The sequence below is a fragment of the Crocuta crocuta genome, unplaced genomic scaffold (genome assembly GCF_008692635.1).
Source record: "Crocuta crocuta isolate KB4526 unplaced genomic scaffold, BGI_CrCroc_1.0 scaffold107, whole genome shotgun sequence".
Classification (NCBI taxonomy): Eukaryota; Metazoa; Chordata; class Mammalia; order Carnivora; family Hyaenidae; genus Crocuta; species Crocuta crocuta.
This window is the reverse complement of record NW_027531877.1, coordinates 4,081,199-4,102,171: the sequence shown is the minus strand read 5'-3', so window position 1 is coordinate 4,102,171 and position 20,973 is coordinate 4,081,199. Positions and strand designations below refer to the sequence as shown.

Sequence of the window (20,973 nt, the reverse complement as noted above, 5' to 3'; positions counted from 1 at the left end):
TAAAAGACAGTTAAGGGCAAAGATATTTATCTTGCCCTGATGGAGATTTCATTTTTACTTGAGTGGCCTTTCTATAGTTAAAGATAATCTCCTTTGTTTGTGGGGGAGGCATAGGGTCAGGGAGATTAAAGAATTCTCTCAAAGCCACTAAGCTGAATTATCAAAGAAGATGCCTGCTGAACACAAAATAAAGATTCCACACTTGGGAGGCAGACATTTGTTAACTTACGTTTACTACTAGAGAACAAACATCAATAAGAGAAGAAATGGACTAAAATTCACTTAGGCATACTTCTATATTGGATGTTAGCCTTAGATATTAATATTTTTACTCAAATTAGTAAACAGGCATAACCAACAATTAAATTGCACTAACTGAAAGAATGCTGAAGTCTGAACTGAGCTTTTATATAAAACCACTGCACATGAAAACTATTTTTTGCAAGACCCACTTATAAAGAGTTCTAACAACTACATTTAGGTATAGAGAAACAAATTTCAAAATGCCTGAAATACCCACATGGTTTGTGAGATCAAGCCCCACGTCTGCTCTGCCCATCCCCCACTCATGCACACACTCTCTCTCTAAATACACTTTTAAAAAATTGCTGATGTAACTCAAACTTATCTCCTGATTTAAAAACATATGTANATATATATATATAATATATATATAAAAGATTATCAAAAAGGTTAAGAGCACAGTCTTGGAGTCAAACTACCAGGATTCACATCCAGGCTTCAAGGCCTACTAACTGCCAAATTACATCAACTCACAGAGTGTCTGCTTTCTCACTTGGAAAATGGGAATAAAACTTCATTAAGGATGGTGTAAGGCTTAAATGAGAGAAGCTGTACGATGCTTGCACCCAGTGGACCAGTCATGGAGGAAGTGAGCTATTACTGCTCTTTCCAATAAGACCAGCACAGCAGGAGTACAATGCTGAACTAGGATGAGCTGATGGCAACTCAGCACTGGCCAGCATCCCCAGCCAGCACTCCACTGTTCCAGATCTCTAATGCCACTGTGATACTTAGAGAGACAGGTGCTTGCACTGTGTAATTCTGAAGTTCTGGGACCAAAAATCCTAGTACTGTATTTTTACCCTTTGAAAGCACTTTCATATCCACCATCTCATTCAATTTTCTCAAATTCTTGAAGTATGAAAGACATTATTTCCAATTCACAGATGAGGACAAACTCAAAGCAGTTAAAGTATTTTACTTAATGTCTTGCAGAGGTAGGAAGACAGTAGTGGGGACAGGCCTGCTGGTGTGAGCCAGTGCTAACACATAGTCTACCACAATCAGCTCCTGGAGAGCAGGTTAAATAATTTTCAACTAAAGACACAGAAAATTCACTATACAATAGCTGAAAGGGGAAAGAAGGAATCAGATGTGTCCATAAAAAACTCTTGAATTTGAACTGCAATTTGATTAGGCTTTTCATTTTAACTGAAACAGGAAAGAAAACTTCAATTTTCTATCAGAATAATTTTCATTTTCAAAGTATTATCCACATTTTTCTCACCTTTATGTTGGGCTACTTATTTGACTCTTGAGAGGTCAAAGAAAAATTCTCATAGTAGAACTCATTTGTTCCTTATTTTTTTCATTAGTCCTACATAAGCAATCATAAACATCTTGAAATAGACTAGAATATTCACAGGTTTTTTTTTTTAATGTTTAAAGTTCTAAGAGAAAGTAACAGTTAATTATTCAAAATATCATTTAGTCAGTCAAGTGAACATGCTACCAGTTTTTTGAAAGGGTAGTCTAAAGGCCCAAGTGAAGTCAGTCTGATTAAACTTAAATCACAAAATGAATAATTAGAAACACATGAAGTTAGGAATCAGGGGCTAACAAAAAACTTAGGCCTGGGTGTTTTGTGGTCCATTTCCCTCTGTCAATGTCTAGTTACCTTGTAAGAACCCTGATCAGGTTTTGCAGTTCAGTCGTTGTAAAGACTGACTCCAGTTGCCGCCATGGCCGCCATCACTGCCACCAGCAGCAGCCCCTCTGTTCTCTGTCCCATTCCTGATCCAATCTCCTATTAAAATCTCAATGGCTGCTTCTGTGCTCCAGCAGGGAGAACAGGTCAATATCCTGAGTAAGTCTTATCCAAAAGCAGGTCTCTGGTACCTGAACTGATCTGAGCCAGAGAGCCCACTGCACCTTCAGCTGCAGCAGAGTGGCAGACCTCTCTGTTGTCTAGGATCCAGGGTGAGACCCAGTGATGTTTTGCTTCTCAGACTTACAGGAGAGACCCCAAAATAACTACCAGGTGGCAGGGCAGAAAATGAAAGCCACAGCAACTAAGAGTGCTAACTTCACCATTTCCCCCATGACAACCACAGGTGACATAATCCTAGGGGAAAGGTGAAGATATATCATATCTTCATAGTGACCACAGTGTCCGCACCCCAAATTCTTACACATCATCTTAAGAAAACAAGATTTTATCCCATTTTCACAGGTAAAAGAGTTGTGGAAGAAAGAGCTGGAATGCTGAAATTATAAAATTTCCAGGATATTTTAATGGTGTATGGAAAAAAGATAGAACATTGTATTTAAAAAGATTTGATGCACGTGGCTAACTAAGCATATAGGGGAAAATGAACATTTAAAATATATCCCTTAAGCAGAAACTTTTTAGAAAATGTAAATGCTCTTATCAGTGTTTCTAGTGCAGGCAATCTCTCATAGATCACTTAAAATTATTCCCAGATTAGCTACTTCAAAAATCAATAATTGATAGCATATTATTTTTCTAGGCCTTTGGGCTAACTTCTGTGACAGATTTAAAAACAATACGGCTTCAGCCAGTATAAAACGTAGCGCCTGTGCTCTGCATTCCCACAAAATAATATCCTGGGGCAAAAGTAACCCAACAGCACAAGGATGGAAATCAGCCAATGAGTAAAAAGATGGTATAACTAACTAATTCAGAGTGTACAGCAAACTGATCACAAATGCAAACCCTGTCAATGCTTAATAAATGATTTATAAAGTAATATTTATTTTTAATAAAGAACTAAGAAATAGAGAAACAATGTGATTGCAATGACATTACAGGAAACTTGCTAAAGCAAAGAATTCAGTGTAGGTGGCTTACAAACAGCAAGTCTTAGAACAACTTGCCAGCACAAGAAAAGTCAAGACCTGTCTGTGTGTTTGGGGGTGGTTGGGGGCCAGGGGAGGTGACACGTGTTATGTGCTGCAGGCAGGCAAATATGAAACAGAGAAAGAACTAGGTGTCTAGTTCATCTTGGTGTCTCAAAAATAAATAAACGTTAAAAACAATTAAAAATTTTCTCATCTTGGCTTGGTATATGGCCAACCATGTTCTTTACTCATATAAGAAATTTCTACTCATTGGTTTTTAGTAATTAAAATCTTTGACATTATTTTGGGGAACCTTCAATAAGAATAAAGCATTAATATTACACAATGTAATTCTTAGCAAATTGCTGTCAGACACTGATGGTTTTTGATTTTATCACCAAAAGTTGGGTCCGGAAGTGAGAGGGAGAAGAGAAATCAAGAAGCTCAGAGCATAAACCTTTTTTCCCGGATGCCAAAACTGTCTTTATGGATCTAAGCCCCAAGAAGGAAGGCTTTGTTCTCACACATCTCTGGCACTAATTAAGACTCCTAGCCAATCCTCTTGCAGTGGAGGGAATGTTCTACCGTGCCCTTATAAAACTGCAGGATGATTTCAGTTTGCATTGTGCAAAATGACAGCCTACCTGCCTTATTCAGTGGTAACAAAAACTTTTGCTAGTTATCAGTAACAATAATCTAGAGGAATAGTGCTAATGCAACTGAGACTCAAAAGAACGTTGCTCTATTTCTCATCACAGCTGTGTCTCTGGATAAATCAGGTGCTAGCAACATGTAGTAAGTGCTCCCGAATATCTGAATAGCTGATCCCAACATTCAGAACGCAGGAACTGTATGGGTTGTGATGGAAGCAGCAAGGGTCAAGTATTCTTCACTACCAGGAATCCAAAGGCAAAGAGTGATTAGTATTGGATGTACTTAGCAATGAATTAGAAGTGGCTTCAGTTCTGTACATGAAGAACAGCACTGGGCAAGAAAGTTTTCTGTGGCTATGCTTTAAGGTGGTACAATCACAATGATTAAGTCAGTTAAAAAGCCCTATTCCAAATCTGCCAGAAAGTCATATTCTTCTAGAATTTGAGCACCAAACTATCAGATTAAAAATAAAACAATTCATAGTGAAATTCATACTTTCTAGGGATTGCCAACTCTGTCCAAATTATGTGAAAAGAACCCCCGCAATACAGTTAAATCTGAATTTTCAACATCAGGAAACAATACAACTAAGTGTCACTGAACAATGCATTTTAAAGTTTTATGTAAAAAGGAATGTATACATATGGGCATTTACGGAAACAACTTTATAATCTTAGGAAAAGGGCTTTGTTTATTAGAAGTTCTCTCTGGGGACAGATATCTCTTCCTTATACAATTAAAGCTAAAGTAAAAAAAAATAGACAGTTTTTAACAGTATAGTTACCAAAAATTAAGATTCAAAGTTATTTTCAAAACTCTCCTTTAACCACAAACATGCTAACTACCTCAGTCCTCTCCTTTAACCACAAACATGCTAACTACTTAGTCCTAATTTTTCTCCACTTTGCAGAGTACTATACTTCAATAGTTATAGGCTTTAAAAAAGGATTTTCTCATCATTTCATGTCAGTTAATAAATATGATTTCTCTTTTCTAGGCCTTCATTGATTTTCATTTGTATTTCTTGTTAGGGTTGATATCTAGATTTAAAATTCCAGGAGTTTATAAATTCACAAAACTAATTGTTTCGATGATTACAACGAAATATAACCACAAGTGGTAATTTTAAAATTAAATTTTTGTGAAGTTGTTAGATCTTTAAGGGAACCAAGAGGCTATGTAAGTCAACCTCTTCTTTTCACACATGAGAAAACCAAACCCAGGAAACCAGCCCTATGTCCTCACAAAGAGATGAGAGCCCTGATCTATGTACTGCCAATGATACGCTTTATCCCACATCACATAATTCTGAAAGCTGTGTTTTCCATTTTTCTAGTAAACAATATCAAAATAATAAGGACAAACATTCCTCTCAAGATGACACATAATCTATACACACTACTTGCTAAACTAATGGTAATTAGTAAGGTAACCTTTAGTGTCTTAATCTCATCCTCATCTGTACAAAGTTTTAATTGGTCTTCATAGTTATTTGCAGCGATATTACTGACAGTTAATGTTTACTGAGTACTTTTAAAAATGTTTTTAATGTTAATTTTATTTATTTTGAGAGAGACAGACAGATAGAGCATGAATGGGGGAGGGGCCGAGAGAGAATGTCACAGAGTTGGAAGCAGGCTCCAGGCTCTGAGCTGTCAGCACAGATCTGAAGTGGGGCTCAAACTCACAAGCCGTGAGATCATGACCTGAGCTGAAGTTGGACACTTAACCGACTGAGCCACCCAGGCGCCCCTACTGAGTACTTTACTGGGTCAAGAAGCATGCTTTATTATCTCATCTAATCACTCCACTCACACCCTTTTTGAGGTGAGAAATCTGAGGGTCAGAGAAGTTAAGTGACTTCCCGGAGTCAAACAGTATTAAGTGGCTAGCAGGTCTGACTCTTAGGGCCCAGGTTCCTAATCACTACAGCGCAGTGCAGTGCAGTTTCAAAACAACATTCAGGATCAAAGTGGATGGAATTTGTTTTGCAGGTCAATACCTCCCAATCTGCGTACCTCTACAACTGCGAGAACCATGCAAGAGCCATAGCTCCCAGACTTGTGGCTGCAGACTATCTTGCACCAGCTCTGATATAACTCCTTCTTTGGGCCTCCTGACCCACTTCCTGGCACACTGTGGTTACCTGTTAAACTACAACAGCTTTTTATTTTGTCCTAAGCACAGAGATCTAAGGATTGGCCAGTGGGAACAATAATGAAACAGACAGTTCTGCATGGTTCCCTGGGCAGAGACAGAAATCTTGTCCACCTCTTGGTTCCTGAGCCCCATCTACATCCTACTCTCCACCCATTCAGAGCTATCTGAACTATACTTGCAGTTCACCTTATCAGCAGAGGGGCCTGTGTCTGTCTCCCACCCCTGCCCCCAAGAAACCTCCCTCTAAGCCCCTTTCACCTGTTTCACAACTCTGCGTTCTTCAGAACTTGGCATGGACCTCCCATTTCCCCGAAAACCCTCCCTACGCCAGTCTCACTCCCATATGACTAAGACCTACACAACCCTGTCATCAGTAGACTTAACTTTGTTAAACTCCTTTACATGCATCATCCCTGCTAGGTCCCTAGCACCTTGGTGCCTGGTTGACAGAAGTCACTCAGAGTGGTCCTGAAGGCATGGACAGTGGTGGTGTCCGGGGGGATGACCACACTGGCAATGGACATGCGTCCTGGCATGTTTACTACTCTGCCCTTTGGACTCTCTAAAGAGAGTACCCAAAAACCAGACAAAAAGAGATTTCAAATGATCCCACATGTAACACGCCTGTCTTCCTACAGCCCATGGCTTCCTGGGACCTTGCCCAAGGAAGCCAGACAGCTGCTAAAACCTTGGGATGATGTGCCCAGGACACAGTCAAGTCCTGTGCTTGCAACATTTCAGCATGTTTGTTCTCTGATGGGAGACGGTCTTAGATTATTCTCAAAAACAGCAATACATTGTGTGGCACCAAAATATTCTCTCAACATTGCACCTCTAAAATTATCATACAACCTGAAAAATCCAACTCACTTTATAATGTATACTTTACAAACAACTCTTTGTAAACACTGTTGTTCAGTAAGACATGACTGAATATGCAATCATAGAGGAAAAACTGAAGAGGTTCAAAAGTGGCAAATCTATTTCAGATACTGGGCAACTTTAAACCAAAGAGTTTGGCAGAATTCACAATACAGTATTGACTTTTGCAAAGAGCCACACTTATATTTAGTAGAATACCAGTAGGGAAGAAAAACATATTAAAAACCATCTCACACTGGAGATGAAAGGAGTATTCCAGATAGCAGAAATAGCACATTGAGAATAAAGACAGTGTTCTGAAAGGCGGAGCTAAAAGGGAAGCAGAGGTGGTCACCAGGGGCTTCTGAGCTATATTAAGGAGTCTGGACTTAATCTGAGGATGAAGGAAAGTTCCATGGACAGAAGTGTCAGGGTCAGACCTGCAGTGCGCAGAAGCCTCACTCTGACTGCAGTGCAGAGAAAACACAGGAAGACATGTCTAAAAGCAGGAGGCTGGTTAGGAAGGAGGCTTTGCAAGAATCTGGATGAGGTGACAATAGCGTGACCCCGGGTTAGCAGCTGTAGGGTGGATTCCAAGGCTATCAGAGAACTGGCAACAGTACAACTTGAGACTGTTTGGATGCTGAGGATAAGAAAGCCAGAAGAATAAAAGCACAGCAGTTGGGGAGATGGTGGCAGGAATTACCAACAGGCACCCAAAAGAAGCATAAGATCTGAGGGAGAGGATGGGGAAGCTTGGGTGGGGGACAGGGATTCAGTGTGGACACAGGGCCGTAATGCCTGCTGGAGCTGCACCTTCTAGAGAAACTATCCCAGAGGCAGCAGGATGCAGGGTTCTGGCACCGAAGCCAAGACATTTCAGGGACCGAAATATCAATAAGAACAAGTCAGCAAAAATACAGTTAATAATCTCCTGATACATCCTTTCTCTCTAGTTAATGACTTTCTTTTAATCTTGAAATATGGCTATTTAGGAGTTTAGGCCCCTAGTGCAAGAAAAAGACCTGGAATAAAGAAATGTATCTGAGAACTTCCAAATATATTAAAATTGAGTATGTGATAAAGTGCATACTTTTAGTCAATAACCAGTGCTGGGACACCTAGTTGGTCATTTGGAGAAAATGAAGTTAGAGCCTTTTATCACTCCTTATAGCTTCAGATGGATCAGAGGTTATAGTTATTTTTTTAAATACACAAAAATATTAGAAAATACTGGTGAATTTTTATAAATTGGCAATAAGGAATAAGAAGAACCATTACTTACATAGTGTTTACTATGCACCAAGCACTGTTTAAAGAATTTTACAAACAGTCCTCATTACCACTATGAAGGAGTATCTTCACCTTACAGTTAAGAGAAGTGAAATGCAAGGAAGGTAAGTAACTGTCCAGTTACAATACCTGGCAGTGGTGACACTCTGACTACAATTCATACATCTGTACTTGTCAGTACTACATAGCACTGCATCTCTAGCAGACCATGCTATAAGATCTAAAAGCAAAAATAATGCAAAGAAATAATTGAAATTTGAAAACAATAATTAAACCTTCTTTATGGAAAAACACTATAACTGAAATTCCTAACTCTCTACACAAAAGTGAAAGAAAACAATTGCAATACATGTCAGAGCTATTCTAATATACAACGGGTGGTTACAAACCAACAGGAAAAAATGAACAGTTCTTACCTATGTGTGAAAGGAAATATACCAAAGAAACATTAGTAAATATAGCAACTTGTACAACTCTTAATAAATATGACCAGTTGCACAATGATGTTAAAAAAATAAGAAATGCAAATTAAAATAAGAAACCATCTTTCATCCAAACTGGCAGAAAATGAAGGATGGATGATATCCAATGATAGCCAAAATATGGGCCATAAGCACTCTCACATACTGTGAAGGAAACAGGAATATAAACTGGTACAATGTCTGATGAGGCAATTCGGCTATACAATCAAATTTTAAATATGCAGGTCCTCTGACTCAGCAATTCCACTTCTGAATATTTCTTTTACAGAACTAAATGATCAAATACATAAAAATGCATATACAGTGGTAGTCACTGAGGCTTAATATAACAATCCAAACACAAGCAATATAAATGTCTAAAAACCAGAAACTGAGAAAAAAAAATAGGAAAGTGGCTAATGAGACATTCATATGACAGAATATTATTCAGTCATTAAAAAGATAGCTCAGGGGCACCTGGATGGCTCAGTCAGTTAAGCAACCGACTATGGCTCAGGTCATGATCTCTCCATTAGTGGGTTCAGGCCCTGCATTGGGCTCTGTGCTGACAGTTTAGAATGTTCAGCCTGCTTTGGACTCTGTGTCTCCCTCTCTCTCTGCCCCTTCCCCACTTGCACTTGGTCTCTCTCAAAAATAAACATTAAAAAAAAAAGAGACAGTTTCATGTTTATCAAGATAACTAACAAAATATTGTCAAGAAAAAGGCAAATTTATGGGGTACCTGGGTGGCTCAGTCAGTTAAGCATCTGACTTTGGCTCAGGTCATGATCTCAAGGCTTCTGAGTTCAAGCCTCACATGAGGCTCTGTGCTGACAGCTCAGAGCCTGGAGCCTGCTTCAGATTCTATATCTCCCTCTGTCTCTGCCCCTCTCCTGCTCACACTCTCTGTGTCTCTCAAAAATGAATAAATGTCAAAAATTTTTAAAAAAAGAAAAAAAGCAAAGTTAGTTGTCTACAATAGTCCTTTTTGTCAAATGATAAAAATACAAATTAAAAAAATAAATGGTTCTATTGCTTTCAAAAGAACTGTCCAATCATTTTAATAATGAGGTTTAATTCTATAAATTCTGAATCCCAGAAACATCATTAGGACCTCATATAACAGCATGGAGATGAGGTGTAGCAGAAGAATTGATATATATTTTCATAATTCAAAATAAACTTGGACTAAAAAATTAAAACTTTTTCAGGAAGATTAATATCTACTTTAAACTGTCGCATCTTTTATAAAATCTAAGTTTCAATGAAAATTATCTTATTTACTACCCATGCAGAATTTAAGAATATTAATAGAAATTCAGAAAATAAATAAGAGATGCAGCCAATTAATTACCTCGAAGGAGAAAAAAGAAGAAATGTGAATATCGGTTTCAAAACACTTATCACCTTAAAGCATACAGACATGAAGAATGCTTTTGCAAGTAATTAAACTGAAAACCTTGCAGTCATTAAGTAACTTGATCAGTGTTACAAAGTCAAGAGCCTACTACTTGACAGTCTAACTAGGAGAAAGGTCAGGATATAACCCTGGTGGTGGTGATTAAGAAGTATCCTAAAGAAACTGCAGGGTAGAGTATGATTCAAGCCAACAAATAAAACAAAAAAAGATTTTCCCCACACAGACAATCCACACGACATTTCTAACGAGTAGCATCCAATTTTGTGAAATTCTAAATAACTCTTGAATTATTTAGTATCATTGTGGCTATATAACTACCTCTTCTAGATAATTTAGAAGCTTACCACTTTAAGGATCAAAATAATTGCTACAACTATCTTGAACGGAAATCTTACTAAATATATTATATGTCTTCTAATGTCAGTTCACCGAGTAGAAAGAAACACCACAATCTTGTTATGATGAACCACACTCGCCATTATAAAAAACAATCTTCATCATATTCACTCTACAAATAAGGAAACTGGTACTCCAGAAGTAATGTGGAAAGTTCTGTTATTTAAAAAACTTATAATCTGAGAAGCTACCTAGGTATGGGGAACTGAATGTTCCCACACCAGGTGTCTGTGTCTCGACAGCAATGCTGTGACATCCTCCTCTGCCCCTCTCTCTCGTCTCTGGCTGTCAAGTCTCTCTGCCAGTAGTACTGCCATCAGGGATCCCTTCCTCATACCGCTAGTTCTTCTAATTGGCTGCTTTTGATTGCTGTGTTCTGGGGACACCAAATGGACAAGAAGGCAAGAAGATTTTAAACAAGTGTCAGTGAATCCTGAGCCAATGCCCTTGGAACTCTAGTAAGTGTAAAATCAAAGAACTTCAAAGGACAGATTTTGTTACAGGCTCTTTGGCGGCTGAGAGCCTTTTTTTCCTTACTTCTTAGTGCTAAACCATGTTCTAGATAAGGGAGGCTGCTGGGTTTAGTTACCACCAGTAAACTTTAAAATGTTTTCTGTTACATGGGCTCTTGGTTCCTAAAATCTCATACAGTATTTGCCTAGCAAATCTCCTCTTCAGTGCAAATGTGAACTTCTATTTATCCCAAGTTGAATTATTATCAAAAACAGTTTAATAAATTTTAGTTTAATAAATTTTACATGAAGTATGGTTATACTGGGATAAGAATCCTAGAAGTGGCATTTTAAGTTTACGTTACATTGTTAGTTCGTGGAAGAGGAACAATTACATTAATGCATAACATCTTTATGAGTGTATTTATTCATATGAATACACTGGGACAAGAATCCTAAAGTGGTATCTTAGGTTTACGTAACATTTTGAGAACCTGAGAAAAGGAATCATTATATTAATGCACAGAATCTTTATGTGTATACTTATTCATATATATACATAAACATACACACACATTTTCAACAACCAATAAGTACAAAAGAATTACATACACATAGTAAGCTCTTACCTATAACATATTATCATGCAGTACAACAGTCTCCCCTTATCCACTAGGAACACATTCCAATACCCCCAGCGGATGCCTAAAACCAGATCCTACTGAACCCTGTATAAACTATGTTTTTTTCTATACATACATATGTACAATAAATTTATAAATCAGGCACAGTAAGAGTAACAACTGATAAATAGAATTACTATAATTTATGAAAGTTATGTCAACATGGTCATTCTCTCTCAAAGTCTTACTGTACTGTACTCACCCTTCTTGCGATGATATACCGTGATAAAATGCCTACGTGATGAGTTGGAGTGAGGTGAATGACACAGACTTTGTGCCGTTGCGTTAAGCTACTACCTTACTTTATTTTTATTTAAAAAAATTTTTTAATGTTTTTATTTATTTTTGAGAAAGAGAGACAGAGCGTGAGCAGGGGAGGGGCGGAGAGAGAGAGGGAGACACAGAATCTAAAGAAGGCTCTAGGCTCTGAGCTGTCAGCATAGAGCCTAATGTGGGGCTCAAACTCATGAACCGTGAGATCATGATATAAGCCGAGGTCAGATACTTAAGGGACTGAACCACCTTGGGCCACCCTTTAAAAAAATTTTTTTTTAATGTTTTTATTTATTTTTGAGAGACAGAGAGAGAAAGAGAGAGGGGGAGGGAGGGAGAGAGAGAGAGAACGAGAATGCACGCACGCACGCACGGGAGCATGAGTGGGGCAGGGCAGTACTACTGAACTTCTGATGACAGCGTCAGAAGGAGGGAGGAGGATCATCAGCTTCCAGACTGTGGCTGACTGTGGGTAACTGAAACCTTGGAAAGTGAAACCATGGAAAAAGGGGTAGGGACTACTATATGGCTATTTCCTCCATGCAACATTCAGCTGTCCTACCTCACTCAAGGCACCTGGAGTGTCTAGCAGTCCAGATACCTCCCAGTGAATCTCTCACAAATAGAATTTGGAAACACCAATCATCTAGGCCCTTGATGTTTACTCCTATCTCAGTGAGGTCCTAGGATACCTTGACTGACAGCGACAAAAAGATAATCCACTCGGGGTGTCTGGGTGGCTCTGTCAGTTAAGCGTCCGACTTCGGCTCAGGTCATGATCTCCCAGTCCGTGGGTCTGAGCCCTGCACTGGGTTCTATGCAGACAGCTCAGAGCCTGGAGCCTGTTTCGGATTTTGTCTCCCTCTCTCTCTGCCCCTCCCCCGCTCATGCTCTGTCTCTGTCTCAAAAAGAAATAAAAACTATAAAACACTTTTTAAAATAATAATAATAAAAGAGAATTCACTAGGTTAAACGTGCCATTATTATCCTTACTCATTTATTCCACAAAGATTTACTCTGGAGGTCTACTCTGGGCATGCAGTTGCTAGGTGCCAGGTCCCTATCCAGCCACAGGTGCTGCCCACTCAGGTCTTAGAGTCTTCTAGGGAAGGCAGGCATTCATCACAGGAGATAACAAACGTAAAATCACAACACTGAGAGTAGGGACACTGTGCTACAAGCCAGTCTGAAAGACCAGGGAAGAAAAACTTCCCTGAGGAAGTACCAGTGAGCTAAGGTTTGAACAAGGAAGTGCTGACTTGGGACTGGGGAAGAGTGTTCCCGGCAGAGGGAGCATGCAGTACAGGCCAAAGCCCTCTGGCAGGAGGTGGTGTGCTGAGTTTGAGGAAACGAAAGAAGGCAATCCAGCAGAGAACAAGGGCAAGGTTGATCTGAGATGGGCCTGGAGAGGCAGGCAGCGCCAGACAGGGCTGGCACCGGGTAGGGCATGTTAAGGATGCTCTGTTTTTAACCAAACAGAAAGCTTGTGAGAGTTTTTATATTTAATTTTATTTACTTTTCTAGAGGAAAATTGTTATAATCAGATTAACATTTTAAAATGATCACTCTGGGGGCACCTGGGTGGCTCAGTTGGTTAAGGATGTGACTCTTGATCTCAGCTCAGGTCTTGATCTCAAGGTCATGAGTTCAAGCCTGCGTTGGGCTACACATTGGGCATGGAGCCTACTTAAAAAATAAAATAAACTGGAAGTAAAATAAAACAAAATAAAATAATCACTCTGGTCATATAATATGGAGAACAGATTCAAAGGGAGAAAGCAGGATACAGGAGCAAGTCAAGAAGCCACTATATTAGCCGAAATAAGGATCGTGGAAGCCTGGCTTAGGGATGTGGTAACAAGTCAAATCCTCAGCCTCTGATGGTAGACTAAATACAAGAAGCTGTCAAGGGTAACTCCTAGGTTCTGGTTCTGCCATTCCATGAGCCGAGAACATATTAGTAGGACAAGGTACAGGGAAAATCCTGAATTTGATTTCAGATATGTGAGTATGGCTCTGTTACGCAGACAGTTAGATGTAGGTCTGGAGTTCAGGAGAGGTCATGGTTAGGAAAATAAATTTGGCAATCATTGTGAATTGTCAATAACTGATCTCAAGGCATTAAAGAATGAGGGTAGGATGGAGAAGACAAAATGACAGAAGCCTTAGGATCACTTTGAGGATCTTCTAATATTGATGTTGAAGAGGGTGGTGATGAGCCACCAAGGAAGAATTGCCGGGATTAAGAAGATAATCAGGAGGATTATCATCAGCCCAAATAACTAGCCACTTCAAATATCAGAAACTCAATTTTCTCAGTATTTGATACTTTGAGCCTTACTAATTACTCTGTGACTATACTCAGCTATTAAGCTAAATTATCTTGTTATACATAATATAAAACCAATCAATATTTTCAAACACTGATTGCTAAATACCAAGTATTGCTACTAAATATCAACCAAAAGGAACAGTTCCTGACTTCAAAACTTGCCTTAATTTAAGCTAGACCATGATTAAAATCACATCAAAGTAAATTATTGTAATCTTCAGAAACACTAATTTAAAAATAACCATTTTGGGAAATTAATTCATCCTAACATTTATGGGTACCTAATATTCATGGGTGTCAGATACTAGTCTAGGTACTGGGCAATAGTATAAATAATAAGACAGAGTTCCTCATTTGTTAACAACTGATATTTAGTATTCAGAATGCTGTAAGACCAGTTTGAAGATTACTTGATAATATATCAGTTAAATTACTATTTAGGCAATAACAAAAGGTAATGATCATGTCTATTTGTCAAGAATAAAGTCTCCACCCAGTATCTGCTCTTTCCTTACTCCACATACACTCAATATATTCAATGTGGTAAACTTAGTTAATGTACTAACTATAGCGCTGTAAGCTCCAGGGCCTTCCTCCACTCTTCAAAAGATCCGATGGCCTCATTAATGATTTCTAGGTGACAGACTGTACTCTCGGAAATATATGGTTGGTGGGTATTAAGAACTTAACAGTTATTGGTACTTTATGACATGTCAATCTATTTATTACACCAAACTAACTAGACTTGTATTCCACAGGACTCCATCTCTAACACTACAGAACTCCCTGCCATACCAAACTTACCTAAACCAATTGTGATATGCCATAGAGTATATGAAGACAAGGATGTTTTCTTGATTATCTTATACTATAGAGCATAATTTACATTTCCCAATGTTGTTTTCTTAACTAGCAGAGTTGCTGTTACTAATAGTTAGGACTGAATTTTAAAACCACCACTGGCATTTACTGAGTTCCCCATACCTCCATTTTCTCTTTGAAGAAAGAAAAAAAAAAAAAAAGGAAGGCCAATTAATTCCTGAGAAAGTTAGGAAGGTACCATTGTATTCACAGCAGGCATATAGTACAGAATGCTGTGGATGAGACTCAGAACACTAATTTTTAATCTGGGTGTCTCTCTGAATTCATATCTCTCTTAAAGCACTTAACATAGTATTGTTGAACACGTGCATACTAGAACCCACCAAGAGAAACAGAGACCATGAGTTAATGATCTTTTCTCTGCTACCCAGACCATCCTCTTGTAGGGATTCAGAAATGTTGGATAAATGAAATAAACAATAACAACAACAACAACAACAACGGATCAGGGTCCAGCTATACTGGAACGGTTTCTTTCCATGTGTGATGATTTAGATAAATGAGTGATGTTAATTTCAGCTTCATTTCTCTCCACTTTTGATTTAATACAGCATAAATCAAGAAATCTAAGAAACACTCAACATGAATCAATTATTCTTCTTGCCTAACACAATAAGGTGATCTAGTACAGTCTATTTGTATTACATTTCCAGGGCTAGGTTACAGAAAACTACAGTATATACATAAGAGACAAATATACTAGCAATGGCACTCAGTAGAGACCTATCTATTACGTTAATTATGACTTCTGCAGAATAACTTACTTCTTAAAAATTACCAATTAATTTAATTGTTAATTTGAAAAAATAAAAGCAGCCTAGATGGTGGAAAGAAATGAACTGTGGAGTAGGACTGACGGAGCTGTCTTCTAGTTATGTGATGAAAGGGCTTTAGCATCACCTATGAGTTTCCACCTCTTGAAAACAGAAATTACAATGCCTTGGAGGGCTGTAACTTGCCTGGCCTGCAGAAGGCAAGAAAGGTGACTACATAAAATGAATCCAAACTATCTGTATGCTTAATGAACATGTTTTAGCCACAGCTAAAATCCTCTTACAATCTTGCTATAAAATCACCTGACTAATCTCACTGTTTTGTAACAAACCATTTACTTTAATTCTGTTCCTTATTACTTCTTTCATGTAAAAATGTTCTTAAATTATTTGTTAGAGACAGTTCGGATCTGTTCCTAATACTGCATGCTTCCTCACATTTATCTTCTACCCATTCACATTTTTTTTTAAATATTTTTATTTATTTCTAGGAGAGAGAGAGAGAGACAGCGTGAGCAGGGGAGGGTCAGAGAGAGAGGGAGACGCAGACTCTGAAACAGGCTCCAGGCTCTGAGCTGGCTGTCAGCACAGAGCCCGACGCGGGGCTGGAACCCACGAACCGCGAGATCATGACCTAAGTGAAAGTCGGACGCTTAACCGACTAAGCCACCCAGGCGCCCCCTGCCCATTCACATTTTTAAGTAGCTCTAACTTCTGACTTAGGATATAAAAAGAGGCCAGGATTGAGGAAAACCACCAAGTCTAAGGAATATATTTAGTATATCCAATATAATTAAAACATTACCAAGGTTAGAAGTGCAATATACTGTAATTCTTAAGCAACCTCTGGAGGCTATTACTTTTCCATACCATGTTTTCTACTGCCTTTACAGAGAAAGACCTTTCAACCCAAGAAAATGTGTTACAAATGCAAAGTTGTACTTTCTAACTCAGAGCACTTTTGAATGCCTCATATTTTCCCTCAGGGGAATCCATTCACCATTAACTGCCTTGCCACCCCATTATTTCTTCTTCTGGAATGCTCACAGCCAGTGTCAAGGACTGATGAGCAGACAGCCTAGGCAAGCTGTAGCTGGTAATTTTGCGCTCGTTGAAAACAAAGAACACTCCTTTCTTTCTATATTTTGAAATCTTCAGGTCAGTAAGTCAATTACCATTTCTAAAACATGCAATATAGACTTGAGGCATTATAGAAGAGGTGAAACAGTACCAATGAACAAGGCTACTTCCTGGTTTTTGTATCTAACAAAATGGAGTTATTATAGAGTATTGGAAATCATACATTAAGGAATGTTGGTTAACCAGTCACCCCTGCCAAAATCAGATATGAAAAGAAAACAAAAGTTGGCAACAACTATAGCTCTGATATTTTTCTTTCAGAATTATATTTAATAAGGGTAATCTCTGAAGAATGCATTAATTTTCTTACTTGATTCAATAGAGAATTTGGAGATAATTCATAACTACAAAACTTACAAATTCATGTATGTTAACTTACGTAACTCCCTCTACTGTTTTGTAAAATTGCCAACTTAAATTTTTAAAACTTACTTTTAGGTAATAATGTTCCTATATCTCCCCTAGTAAAAAATCACTAAATTATATATTTAACCCAGCAGCTTCTAAAAGGAAGTGAAAGCTGAGGGCTATATGAGGATATAAAAGCAGCCTATGAAATAGCTTTAATTTTAAACAAAAACTAACATTAACAAGTACAGCATATCTTGTTCTTTCATTGGGCCAGCAAATTGATAGTTAGGGTTTTTTTCAGTTACAAAAATAGGGTAGAGTAATTATATCTACCAAACTCACAACAGCCTGTTCAATGGAGGATAACACTGCAATTTTTCTTCAAAGACAATAAATAGGAAGAAAAAGTTCCTAACTCCGTAATATAAGTTAAAATTCCAAATCTTTGAGTGCCACTTACAGGCACAAAACTTTCACTGGTTTCAGTTATTACCCTAAAGGAGAGGGACACACTTAAACTTTTCCATTTTTATTATGAATATAATTTACATAATTTCTACTACACAAATATATTTTCTACATTTTCAGTTTCTACATACAAAGATCAAAAACATGAAGGAAATTCTGAAATTAAAAAATCATAGGATTCTCTTTAATACATACAATAGGTCTTTAGACAGAAGGGGTCTCCAGACCCATACTACTACTAGAACATAAAAACACTTCAAAATCTCAAGGCTACATTTTCCTCCAGAAAGTACAAAAGAAACCGTCAGAAAAGTAAAATGTAAAGTTCAATGAACTCTTTATAATCAAAGTGTTTATACCAACAAATGCAAATGGATTTCAATCCCACTGACAAGGAAGTTTGAAGGAAAAATCACTGTATTTCAAAAGTTAAGGGAATCAACATTTTAGTTTAAATGAAATTTGTAGGTATGCCTTAGGGTGAACAAGCAGGATTCTGGTAGTGAAATTCATTTTTAAGAAGGGATTATGCTGATTAGCCCATTATTTCACACACTGCGCAATTATAACCCACCCCTTAAACAAAGAGGGGGAAAACATCTATGTTACAAAATGCAAAAATTAAGCATGAATTACTGTCTCTGAGTTCTACCTGCCTCCACCTTAGTCCTCTTATTTTGTGTGGAGACAACACTAATCAACTTCTACACATTATTTTTACAGTGGTTGCTCTTCTACATTCATAGCTCTTTAATGACTAGAATGCTGGCACTAAATTATTTACTGTATCCAAAAGGTTGCTCTCGTGAGAAGAGATAAAATTAACTTCTCAAATTTAAGGTTTAATATTTTTATCTGGAGCTCATTTTTAGTATCAACGACAATCAAAGAATTATTCTACTGAGTTTTTAATCCAATCTGCACATAAACAGGAAAGTATAGAGTAACTTAACTCTTGTAAGACTAATTTATATCTACAAGTACACGCAGAAAACTACCACAGCCACAAATCTTTCCTCTAGATATTGCCATGGTACAGTATTGACTATAATTTTTAGGGTCCTTTTTTGGTGAGGGCGGGGGGCCGACTTCCTGGTAATAAATGAACTGTGGCTTTAAATAAACAAACAAACAAACAAACAAATAGTCAAAGCTCAAAAAAGTGCCAAAGCACTTTAGATAACCCAAACCAAGGATTCCTACTGTCAAATTCGTCTCACAAGGGAAACAAATCTAAGACACAGTCTTTGAAATACTCAGAATAAAGGTCAGGAAACTACAGGGCAACGGATAACCATCACAGAAACAGTTTCAGCAACTCAAAATACTCATCAAGACTATGCTGTGCAAACACTAGTCAAATTTTCTAAAAACAAGGATTACGGCTGTCACACTTAAAAGAATTTCCTTTAACATAAAGATTTCCAGTAGCCAAATAAAGGGGGGGGGGGCTCAGACCAAGAACGTCTAGTTTGTTACCTTACACATATCGCAATGCATAGGCACTACAGGACTACGTGAGCCGAAGCCCACCGCACTGTGACCCCAGGAATCCCACAGTCGGCGGGCGGCCTGCGCAGCTGCACCGAGCAGGAAGCACCGCACCCGAGCCGCGGTCCCCAGCTACGCCAGAGAGGCTGCGGGGAGCAGTCACCACTGCTTTGAAACTGAATGGCTGACACATCCGGTCCTGGCTCTTACACCACTCCGCCAAATGCAAACTTCAAAGGCCAATTTCAAACTCCAAACAGAAGTCACTCAAGTCTCAGTGGCGCTGTCCGCATTCCCAAGAACATGTGGAGCTCCTCGAGGGACGCAATGAGAAAACCCAACTCCTAAAATATTGCCAGTCCCCGAGGGTGCAGCCTGCCCGCCCACACCGCTTTGACAGGCGTTACAGAGCCTTCCACTAGCAGCCCCTGTGGCCGTTCGGCCTCGGGTCAGGCCCCGAGTACCTGCTGAGGGTCTCTGACTGTCAAGGCCGGAGGACCTCACCTTGTTCTCCTCCATCCCAGGCTCCCCACCCGGTCTCGGGCTACGCTCCCCACCCACCCCGCCCCTTTTTTGACCACCGCCTGTTTGCAAGCTCTGGCCTCACCCCAGCGATCCCGGGACTCTCGTCTGGGAGCGCCGCCGCCGGGCTGCTGCCCGCCCCCCAGCCCAGACCCGAAGGCAACGCCAGGGTCCCACGCCGGGGCTCTTCCAAGAGTCCCGATTCCGGGAGCCCCACAAAGCCAGTCCGGGGCCCCACACCTTATCTCAACGGGTTCCTGCAGCGCGGCTCGCACGCCTGTCACATGTCTGCAAACAATAACAAACTCTCTGGCACGTCCCCGCCCCGGGCCCCCGTTCCGTCCCCCAGGCCAGGTCCGGGGCGTCGCCCGACGCCAGAGGGGTCAAAGGGGGTGCCCGAGGGCTCAGATCCCGGCGAGNCGTAGGGCCGCCTGCGCCAACTGCGTGAGCACGGCCCGCCGGGTGCTTGGCCTGGACGGTAGGGCTGGCGCACCGGGCACGGCCAGGGAAGAGGGAGGGCACGGAGGGGAGCAGGTGGAAGAAGTGGGCAGTGCGCCCGGCGTCCCGCGCCGGGCTGCGAAGTGGGCTGGAACATAGCTGCTGCAAAGCTGCCCTGAGCTTTGCGTGCTGCACCCCTACTTCCCTCCCCCCACCGCAGCCAGGTAGTCCCGGGCTGCACCGGCGAGAGGAGGAGCCTCGGTGGCGGCCGCGCGCAGTTTCCTCTCTGCCGCAATCTCGGACTGGCTCGGTGGGAGGTCGGCCAACGAGAGTTGCAGTTGAAACTTAGGTGTGTGGTGCGTTCAAGGGAATGCAGGCGAGACAGTTTGCGATTTGTCATTCTCGCTGCCCTTTACAGTAGTCGTCGGGGAACCGGGGCGAGGACCATCTCCCCTCCCCCACCCCGCGTGGGACGCGCAGGTGGCGCCCAGGGTTGTCGCCTGGTGGAAAGCGAAAGAAACTCGATTTTCAGCAGACGTGCAGCCGCGGACAAAAAGAATAAGTTTTTAAAAAACGCTTTTCTTCTCTTTTGTCCTCCCCCCACCGCCAACACGAGCTACAAATAAAACTTAAAAGTTTCCTGGAATATCTTTTTCACGACCTGACATCACCGATTTGGGATACCCCTCTCACCTCCTCCGCCCCCGGGGGAGAGAGACACGGAGGAGCGGGAGTCCCCTTGTACGTCTTTATTTTTTACTCTGCTGTTTTGGGAAAGGACAGCGGTTTACAGGACAACATAGAGCGATTTTGGGGAA

The 20,973-nt window shown here is 40.0% G+C and overlaps 1 protein-coding gene across 1 annotated transcript in view; it reads right to left on the bottom strand.

The window, feature by feature from the left end:
- The window catches only part of MAP3K1 (mitogen-activated protein kinase kinase kinase 1), a 74,654-nt gene extending 54,800 nt beyond the window's left edge, over positions 1-19,854 (bottom strand). Inside the window, exon 1 of the mRNA XM_077773053.1 lies at positions 19,803-19,854. The gene's annotated coding sequence lies outside the window, so the exon portion shown is untranslated. The remainder of the gene's footprint in view (positions 1-19,802) is intronic.
- Between the last annotated feature and the right edge of the window lie 1,119 nt (positions 19,855-20,973).